At 50.8% G+C, this 10627-nt stretch overlaps 2 pseudogenes; both read left to right on the forward strand.

The window, feature by feature from the left end:
• Positions 1–1494: 1494 nt before the first annotated feature.
• LOC110786574 (uncharacterized) lies at positions 1495–5427 on the forward strand (annotated as a pseudogene).
• Positions 5428–6800: 1373 nt separating this feature from the next.
• LOC110786572 (uncharacterized) lies at positions 6801–10415 on the forward strand (annotated as a pseudogene).
• The last annotated feature ends 212 nt before the right edge of the window (positions 10416–10627 follow it).

Raw genomic sequence — 10627 nt, forward strand, 5'->3', positions numbered from 1 at the left:
TTTGTTGAAATTTGAATAAATTAGAATTTGATTTGATTTTCATAATTAATTGACGATTTAATTAGGTATCCATGATTAAAAACCACCATAAAAATTGTTAATTTATGTTAAATTTTAAATTTTTATGACCTAGATTTGAATCCATGATAATCTGAAATTAATTGATTAATAAATTTTCGATTTTTCGCCCTAAAATTATGAAATTAATATGATTTATTAATTTGTCGGTAATTTTGAATTAAAAATTTTAAATTTTTATGAAAAACGCTCATAAATGTTGCACGCACAAAGAAATAGACGCTACGTGTAACCCTTAAGGGGTGTTGTATAGTGCGGGCACGCGACGACTAGCAAGGGAGCTCGTCGCCCGTGCGATACAAATGCAGCGAGGAACAAGCAAGGCGCGCGCGCAAGGCCCAACGCTGGGCGTGTGTGCTGTGCGATGGGCAAGGGCGATGGGGCAAGGCACAAACGAGCGAGTAAGACGCGTGTGGGCAGCGATGGGGCTGCGCCACAGCGCGCCTGGCTCGCCCAAGCAAGCAAGACAGAACGCGCAAGCAGGGAACGATCCCTCGCCCAACGCGCTGTCACGAGCCATCTCTAAAAAGTCCCCACACCGAGGCAACAAGGCATCCAAGGCAACATCGTGGTGCATCGCTTGGCCGCAAGGCAACAACATGGGCTACAGGGACACCCATGGGCGCTGGCAGTAGGGAGGAGCACCCACCCCCTATAGAGGAAAATATTGAATTACCTATAGTTTCCCAGTGAACACGCCTATGATAGTAACGTAATAATCGGCTGTTTGGTGGGCCAAATGAGCTTGGATTGGGCTCAAACTTGGCCCAATGAAGACAATGGACGGGCCATAATTGGGTTGCGAGGCCCGCTTGGGCCCGATGGTGCAGCAAGGTCCTTGGAATGCCTCCGGAAGGCTCTAGAATGCTCTTGGGCATTCTAGCTTGGATTTCTCTAGAGCATTCTAGCATGGATGACTCTAGAACACTCTTGTACATACTTGTGAGTATTTTCTAGAACCCTCCATGTATTTTCCGATTTCTTAGGAGGTAGGAATATTCTAGAAATGTATAGAGAGCTCCTTTGAGAGAGCCTTGTGGAATATTCTAGAGTTGAAGTCTCTAGGCCACCAAGGCACTACAAATAGGCCTTGGAACTCATTTGTACAAAGAATCAAACACTTGTAATTCTCTTTCAAGTAATACAAAGCATTCTTTAAAAGCCATACAGTTTGTGCCTTAGCATTTTCCACACAAAAGCTTTCGTAGCATCACTTAGCATCAAGCAAGCATCGAAGTGCCTTGACTAGTTAGTCCGACGGGTGTGAGACCCTAGTAGGCAGCGTGTGAGACTAAGTAAAAGAGTCAGGACGTGACACGTGGTATCAGAGAAGCGACGATCGTAGGGGCGGTCTTGCTGAAGTTGCGTTGTGCTAGTTGCTGTGTGTACGAAGGTTAGGTGCGGAGCAATCTGATCATGTCGGGAAACAAGGAGAGTGTTGTTGGTATTGGGTCCTTGGTCCAGGAGACTGGGTGGAAGGGTAGTCGGACCAACATGCTTGAGGAAAGGATGGCCAAGACGGAGGTGGCCGTGGGCGATCTACAAGACAACGTCACCATGGCGGAGCAAAAGGTCGACGAATTGAATGGGACGCTGGAGGACCTAGATGACCGGGTCAACACCCTTGAGTTGGGTGCTGTAGAAGTAAAGGAGGTAACCCAGTTTCTTGTCAATGAGGCTGCCGACGTTATGCGGAAAAAGATGAGCCAACTCAAGGAGTTGTTGATGGGGCAACTCCAGGCAATCCAGGAGCGGGTGGAGTCCATGCAATCGGACGTCAACCTATGCAAGGCGGCTGTGGCGGGGGCTGCCACCGTACGGGAGGGACCAATGCTAAAGGTGCCCGAGCCGCCCAAGTACTATGGGAAGCGCGATGTTAGGGAGCTCGACAACTTCCTACGGAGCGTTGAGAAATATTTCAACGCAATGCACTTGGACGATGACGAATCCAAGATCTCCACCGTCACCATGTATTTGGGTGATGATGCCATCCTTTAGTGGAGGAGGCGTGAGTTGGATATTCAAAAGGGTCTTTGCTCGCTCAAGACTTGGGACGAGTTCAAGGCGGATTTCAAGAGGCAGTTCTATCCGGAGAACGCTCAAGAGTTGGCGCAAAAGAGGTTGCGTGGGCTGAAACAAACCGGGACGATCAAGGAATACATCAAGCAATTCAGCTCACTTATTTTGGAGATTTCGGAGCTGCCAGAGACAACCCAACTTATCTACTTCATGGATGGGCTGCAACGATGGGCCGAGCAAGAGTTGAAGAGGCGGAACGTGCAGACACTTGGGAAGGCCATAGCGGTTGCCGAATCCTTGTTCGAGTACAAGGCTGATCCGAAGAAGGACCACAAAGGAGGCAACAAGAGTGGCGGCGGTAGCAAGGGGAAAGGTGGGGAAATCAAACCCACCGAAAGCAGCAGTAGCGGTGGTGGCAAGCCGTTCGAGAAGAGGGACAAAAGAAAACAATCTTTCTCGGATAGCAAGGTGAAGAACCGCGACTGTTTCTTGTGCGGAGCGCCGCACTGGGCTAGGAAATGCCCACAGCGACAGAAGCTTAATGCGATGTTCGCTGGCCAGAGTGGATCGACCGGTGAATCATCGGGGGACGAGGCGCAAATGGGGACTTTGCGTTTGCTAAGCAGCGTCAAGGCTACGGTGGAGCAAGGCAACGTGGCTAAGGTAAGTACGCTGCCCCATTCGAAGAAATCCTCTCTTATGTTTGTTGAAGCCGTGGTGAATGGAAAGGCTTCAAAGGCACCTGTTGATACGGGTGCAACGCACAACTTTGTTGCTTTGAGGGAAGCAACAAGGTTGGGCCTACGATACACCAAGGAGCCAGGCACGTTGAAGACCGTCAACACTTCTCCCGTGCCTATCCATGGTGTAGTTCGAGGAGTCTCCCTTCAATTGGGTGATTGGATGGGGACGGTGGACTTGACGGTCATCCCTATGGATGACTTCTCAATGCTGCTGGGACTAGAGTTCATGGACACGGTAGCTCCATGGACCATGCAAAGGGACGGGACGATGATCATTGCAAGAGATCAAGAAGCATGTTCGGTTCCTGTTGCTCGTGAGGTTGTTGAAGCCAAAATGTTGTCGGCTGTCCAAGTGAAGAAAGGCATCAAGAAGGGGCAAGAAACATTTGTGGCTACGTTGATCGAAGAAGGGCCTCATCCCAGTGAGGTTCCGAAGGAGGTGGCGGTGGTGTTGAAGGAGTATGAAGATGTCATGCCTCCGGAGCTACCCAAAAGGCTTCCCCCTAGAAGGGAAGTTGATCACATGATCGAGCTGGAGCCAGGGGCTAGGCCTCCAGCCATGGCGCCTTATCGGATGGCACCGCCGGAGTTAGAGGAGCTGCGCAAGCAACTCAAGGAGCTGCTGGAAGCAGGTTTCATTCGGCCATCCAAGGCCCCATTCGGTGCACCAGTGCTGTTCCAACGCAAGCACGACGGGTCCTTGCGTATGTGCATCGACTACCGGGCACTCAACAAGGTAACCATCAAGAACAAGTATCTGATCCCCTTGGTTGCCGATTTTTTCGATAGGCTCGGTAAAGCCAAGTACTTTTCTAAACTTGATCTCCGATCGGGGTATTGGAAAGTGCGCATAGCCTAAGGTGATGAGCAAAAGACGGCATGCGTCACTCGCTATGGGTTTTATGAGTTCTTGATGATGCCTTTCGGTCTCACCAATGCCCTGGCTACTTTCTGCACTTTGATGAATAGAATCTTCTAGCCCTTTCTAGATAAATTTGTAGTCGTCTATCTCGACGTTATCGTCGTGTATAGCGACTCCTTGGAAGAACATGTACATCACTTGCGACAGGTTTTCCAAGCTCTACGAGAGAGCGAGTTGTACGTGAAGCCGGAGAAATGCTCGTTCGCTCAAGATGAGGTGTCTTTCTTGGGGCACCGTATCAAAGCTGGTCGGATCATGATGGAGCGAGACAATGTGCAGGCCATCAATGAATGGGAGCCACCCAAGAACGTCTCGGAGCTACGATCGTTCCTTGGGCTGGCCAACTATTATCATTGATTCATTTTGAGCTATTCAGCGAGAGAAGCCCCACTGACCGACTTGCTGAAGAAGAAGGTGCAGTGGCATTGGAGTGAGAAATGCCAGGAAGCGTTCGACGATTTGAAGAAGGCAGTCACCAAAGAACCTGTCTTAGCCTTGCCCGATTATGCTAAGCCGTTCGAGCTTCACACCGATGCATCTGACTTTGCCATTGGAGGGGTGCTTATGCAAGAGGGGCATCCCGTAGCCTATGAGTCTCGCAAGCTCAATGATACCGAGAGACGGTATCCGGTGCATGACAAGGACATGACAGCCATCATTCATTGCTTGCGGACTTGGAGGCACTATTTGCTTGGGAGTCGGTTCACCATCATGACCGATAACGTGGCTACGAGTTATTTTCAGAACCAAAAGAAGATCAGCCCCAAGCAAGCTCGGTGGCAAGATTTCTTGGCGGAGTTCGACTATGTGATGGAGTACAAGCCGGGCAAGATCAATGTTGTTGCTGATGCTCTTAGCCGGAAGGCCATGCTCGCTAGCGCAAGCAGCGCCGCTAGCAACCTTCTTGATCGGATCAAGGAGGAGACTTCTCAAGACCCCTTGGCCAAGGGACACATGGAGATGGCCAAGGAGGGGAGGACTCGACGGTTCTGGGTAGAGGATGGGGTGCTCTACACCGTCGGTCCTCGCATTTATGTGCCTAAGTGGGACAACCTTAGGCGGGATATCATGAAGGAGTGCCATGATTCATTGTGGGCTGGACATCCGGGGATGCAGCGCACACTTGCACTCTTGGAGGTGGATTACTATTGGCCTCATATGCGGGACGATATTGAGGCTTATGTGAAGACTTGTCTTGTGTGCCAGCAGGTTTATTGCAGCCTTTGCCGATTCCGGAAAGGCCATGGGAAAGTGTATCGATGGATTTCATATCAGCCTTGCCCAAATACGAAGGGTGTGGCTCTATCATGGTGGTGGTCGATCGCTTCTCGAAGTACGGGACGTTCATACCTGCCCCACGAGATTATACGGCCGAGCAAGCCGCCAAGCTATTTTTCTCTCATGTGGTGAAGTATTGGGGCTTGCCTCGGAGCATCATTAGCGATCGGGACCCAAGGTTCACAGCAAAATTCTGGACGGAGTTGTTCAAACTCTTGGTTTGGGTCTACACTTCTCAACAAGCTTTCACCCGCAAAGCGATGGGCAAACGGAGAGGGTGAATTCCTTGTTGGAGCTATACTTGAGGCACTTTGTGGGTGCCAATCAAAGGGATTGGGCCAAGTTGATGGATGTGGCTCAATTCTCATTCAACTTACAGTGGTCTGAGTCGACGCAATAAAGCCCGTTCGAGATTGTCATGGGCCAGCAGCCCTTGACTCCACAAGCCGTTGCGTTGGGCTACACGGGTAGCAGCCCCGCTGCATACAAGCTTTCACGAGGGTGGCATGAGCAGCTCGACATTACGAATGCATATTTGGACAAGGCGTCTAAGAAGATGAAGAAATGGGCGGACAAGCATAGACGCCCTCTCGAGTTCCAAGTGGGCGACATGGTCATGGTCAAGTTGCTGCCACAACAGTTCAAGGTCTTCCGCTTGGTGCACAAGGGGCTAGTGCGGAAGTACGAGGTCCATTTCCGTCCTATGGAAGGTTGGGAGAGTTTCTTACAAGCTTGAGTTGCCGCCCAAACTCAAGATTCATCCGGTGTTCCATGTGAGCATGCTCAATCCCTACCATGGCGACAAAGAGGATCCAACGAGGGGCGAGTCACATTGGGCACCAACCGCGGTCGTGGCTTCCTTTGATCGTTAGATCAATGGCATCGAGGCAAAGAGGCATCCAAGGCAACATCGTGGTGCATCGCTTGGCCGCAAGGCAACAACATGGGCCACAGGGGCACCCATGGGCGCTGGCAGTAGGGAGGAGCACCCACCCCCTATAGAGGAAAATATTGAATTACCTATAGTTTCCCAGTGAACACGCCTATGATAGTAACGTAATAATCGGCTGTTTGGTGGGCCAAATGAGCTTGGATTGGGCTCAAACTTGGCCCAATGAAGACAATGGACGGGCCATAATTGGGTTTCGAGGCCCGCTTGGGCCCGATGGTGCAGCAAGGTCCTTGGAATTCCTCCGGAAGGCTCTAGAATGCTCTTGGGCATTCTAGGTTGGATTTCTCTAGAGCATTCTAGCATGGATGACTCTAGAACACTCTTGTACATACTTGTGAGTATTTTCTAGAACCCTCCATGTATTTTCCGATTTCTTAGGAGGTAGGAATATTCTAGAAATGTATAGAGAGCTCCTTTGAGAGAGCCTTGTGGAATATTCTAGAGTTAAAGTCTCTAGGCCACCAAGGCACTACAAATAGGCCTTGGAATTCATTTGTACAAAGAATCAAACACTTGTAATTCTCTTTCAAGCAATACAAAGCATTCTTTAAAAGCCATACAGTTTGTGCCTTAGCATTTTCCACACAAAAGCTTTCGTAGCATCACTTAGCATCAAGCAAGCATCGAAGTGCCTTGACTAGTTAGTCCGACGGGTGTGAGACCCTAGTAGGCAGCGTGTGAGACTAAGTAAAAGAGTCAGGACGTGACACGTGGTATCAGAGAAGCAACGATCGTAGGGGCGGTCTTGCTTAAGTTGCGTTGTGCTAGTTGCTGTGTGTACGAAGGTTAGGTGCGGAGCAATCTGATCATGTCGGGAAACAAGGAGAGTGTTGTTGGTAATGGGTCCTTGGTCCAGGAGACTGGGTGGAAGGGTAGTCGGACCAACATGCTTGAGGAAAGGATGGCCAAGACGGAGGTGGCCGTGGGCGATCTACAAGACAGCGTCACCTTGGCGGAGCAAAAGGTCGACGAATTGAATGGGACGCTGGAGGACCTAGACGACCGGGTCAACACCCTTGAGTTGGGTGCTGTAGAAGTAAAGGAGGTAACCCAGTTGCTTGTCAATGAGGCTGCCGACGTTATGCGGAAAAAGATGAGCCAACTCAAGGAGTTGTTGATGGGGAAACTCCAGGCAATCCAGGAGCGGGTTGAGTCCATGCAATCGGACGTCAACCTATGCAAGGTGGCTGTGGCGGGGGCTGCCACCGTACGGGAGGGACCAATGCTAAAGGTGCCCGAGCCGCCCAAGTACTATGGGACGCGCGATGCTAGGGAGCTCGACAACTTCCTACGGAGCGTTGAGAAATATTTTAACGCAATGCACTTGGACGATGACGAATCCAAGATCTCCACCGTCACCATGTATTTGGGTGATGATGCCATCCTTTGGTGGAGGAGGCGTGAGTTGGATATTCAAAAGGGTCTTTGCTCGCTCAAGACTTGGGACGAGTTCAAGGCGGATTTCAAGAGGCAGTTCTATCCGGAGAACGCTCAAGAGTTGGCGCAAAAGAGGTTGCGTGGGCTGAAACAGACCGGGACGATCAAGGAATACATCAAGCAATTCAGCTCACTTATGTTGGAGATTTCGGAGCTGCCAGAGACAACCCAACTTATCTACTTCATGGATGGGCTGCAACGATGGGCCGAGCAAGAGTTGAAGAGGCGGAACGTGCAGACACTTGCGAAGGCCATAGCGGTTGCCGAATCCTTGTTCGAGTACAAGGCTGATCCGAAGAAGGACCACAAAGGAGGCAACAAGAGTGGCGGCGGTAGCAAGGGGAAAGGTGGGGAAGTCAAACCCACCGAAAGCAACAGTAGCGGTGGTGGCAAGCCGTTCGAGAAGAGGGACAAAAGAAAACAATCTTTCTCGGATAGCAAGGTGAAGAACCGCGACTGTTTCTTGTGCGGAGCGCCGCACTGGGCTAGGAAATGCCCACAGCGACAGAAGCTTAATGCGATGTTCACTGGCCAGAGATCGACCGGGGAATCATCGGGGGACGAGGCGCAAATGGGGACTTTGCGTTTGCTAAGCAGCGTCAAGGCTACGGTGGAGCAAGGCAACGTGGATAAGGTAAGTACGCTGCCCCATTCGAAGAAATCCTCTCTTATGTTTGTTGAAGCCGTGGTGAATGGAAAGGCTTCAAAGGCACCTGTTGATACGGGTGCAACGCACAACTTTGTTGCTTTGAGGGAAGCAACAAGGTTGGGCCTACGATACACCAAGGAGCCAGGCACGTTGAAGACCGTCAACACTTCTCCCGTGCCTATCCATGGTGTAGTTCGAGGAGTCTCCCTTCAATTGGGTGATTGGATGGGGACGGTGGACTTGACGGTCATCCCTATGGATGACTTCTCAATGCTGCTGGGACTAGAGTTCATGGACACGGTAGCTCCATGGACCATGCAAAGGGACGGGACGATGATCATTGCAAGAGATCAAGAAGCATGTTCGGTTCCTGTTGCTCGTGAGGTTGTTGAAGCCAAAATGTTATCGGCTGTCCAAGTGAAGAAAGGCATCAAGAAGGGGCAAGAAACATTTGTGGCTACGTTGATCGAAGAAGGGCCTCATCCCAGTGAGGTTCCGAAGGAGGTGGCGGTGGTGTTGAAGGAGTATGAAGATGTCATGCCTCCGGAGCTACCCAAAAGGCTTCCCCCTAGAAGGGAAGTTGATCACATGATCGAGCTGGAGCCAGGGGCTAGGGCTCCAGCCATGGCGCCTTATCGGATGGCACCGCCGGAGTTAGAGGAGCTGCGCAAGCAACTCAAGGAGCTGCTGGAAGCAGGTTTCATTCGGCCATCCAAGGCCCCATTCGGTGCACCAGTGTTGTTCCAACGCAAGCACGACGGGTCCTTGCGTATGTGAATCGACTACCGGGCACTCAACAAGGTAACCATCAAGAACAAGTATCCGATCCCCTTGGTTGCCGATTTTTTCGATAGGCTCGGTAAAGCCAAGTACTTTTCTAAACTTGATCTCCGATCGGGGTATTGGCAAGTGCGCATAGCCTAAGGTGATGAGCAAAAGACGGCATGCGTCACTCGCTATGGGTTTTATGAGTTCTTGATGATGCCTTTCGGTCTCACCAATGCCCTGGCTACTTTCTACGATATCGTCGTGTATAGCGACTCCTTGGAAGAACATGTACATCACTTGCGACAGGTTTTCCAAGCTCTACGAGAGAGCGAGTTGTACGTGAAGCCGGAGAAATGCTCGTTCGCTCAAGATGAGGTGTCTTTCTTGGGGCACCGTATCAAAGCTGGTCGGATCATGATGGAGCGAGACAATGTGCAGGCCATCAATGAATGGGAGCCACCCAAGAACGTCTCGGAGCTACGATCGTTCCTTGGGCTGGCCAACTATTATCATTGATTCATTTTGAGCTATTCAGCGAGAGCAGCCCCACTGACCGACTTGCTGAAGAAGAAGGTGCAGTGGCATTGGAGTGAGAAATGCCAGGAAGCGTTCGACGATTTGAAGAAGGCAGTCACCAAAGAACCTGTCTTAGCGTTGCCCGATTATGCTAAGCCGTTCGAGCTTCACACCGATGCATCTGACTTTGCCATTGGAGGGGTGCTTATGCAAGAGGGGCATCCCGTAGCCTATGAGTCTCGCAAGCTCAATGATACCGAGAGACGGTATCCGGTGCATGACAAGGACATGACAGCCATCATTCATTGCTTGCGGACTTGGAGGCACTATTTGCTTGGGAGTCGGTTCACCATCATTACCGATAACGTGGCTACGAGTTATTTTCAGAACCAGAAGAAGATCAGCCCCAAGCAAGCTCGGTGGCAAGATTTCTTGGCGGAGTTCGACTATGTGATGGAGTACAAGCCGGGCAAGATCAATGTTGTTGCTGATGCTCTTAGCCGGAAGGCCATGCTCGCTAGCGCAAGCAGCGCCGCTAGCAACCTTCTTGATCGGATCAAGGAGGAGACTTCTCAAGACCCCTTGGCCAAGGGACACATGGAGATGGCCAAGGAGGGGAGGACTCGACGGTTCTGGGTAGAGGATGGGGTGCTCTACACCGTCGGTCATCGCATTTATGTGCCGAAGTGGGACAACCTTAGGCGGGATATCATGAAGGAGTGCCATGATTCATTGTGGGCTGGACATCCGGGGATGCAGCGCACACTTGCACTCTTGGAGGTGGATTACTATTGGCCTCATATGCGGGACGATATTGAGGCTTATGTGAAGACTTGTCTTGTGTGCCAGCAGGTTTATTGCAGCCTTTGCCGATTCCGGAAAGGCCATGGGAAAGTGTATCGATGGATTTCATATCAGCCTTGCCCAAATCAGAAGGGTGTGGCTCTATCATGGTGGTGGTCGATCGCTTCTCGAAGTACGGGACGTTCATACCTGCCCCACGAGATTATACGGCCGAGCAAGCCGCCAAGCTATTTTTCTCTCATGTGGTGAAGTATTGGGGCTTGCCTCGGAGCATCATTAGCGATCGGGACCCAAGGTTCACAGCAAAATTCTGGACGGAGTTGTTCAAACTCTTGGTTTGGGTCTACACTTCTCAACAAGCTTTCACCCGCAAAGCGATGGGCAAACGGAGAGGGTGAATTCCTTGTTGGAGCTATACTTGAGGCACTTTGTGGGTGCCAATCAAAGGGATTGGGCCAAGT

Source organism: Spinacia oleracea, chromosome 6 (genome assembly GCF_020520425.1).
Source record: "Spinacia oleracea cultivar Varoflay chromosome 6, BTI_SOV_V1, whole genome shotgun sequence".
In the NCBI taxonomy this organism is placed as follows: domain Eukaryota; kingdom Viridiplantae; phylum Streptophyta; class Magnoliopsida; order Caryophyllales; family Amaranthaceae; genus Spinacia; species Spinacia oleracea.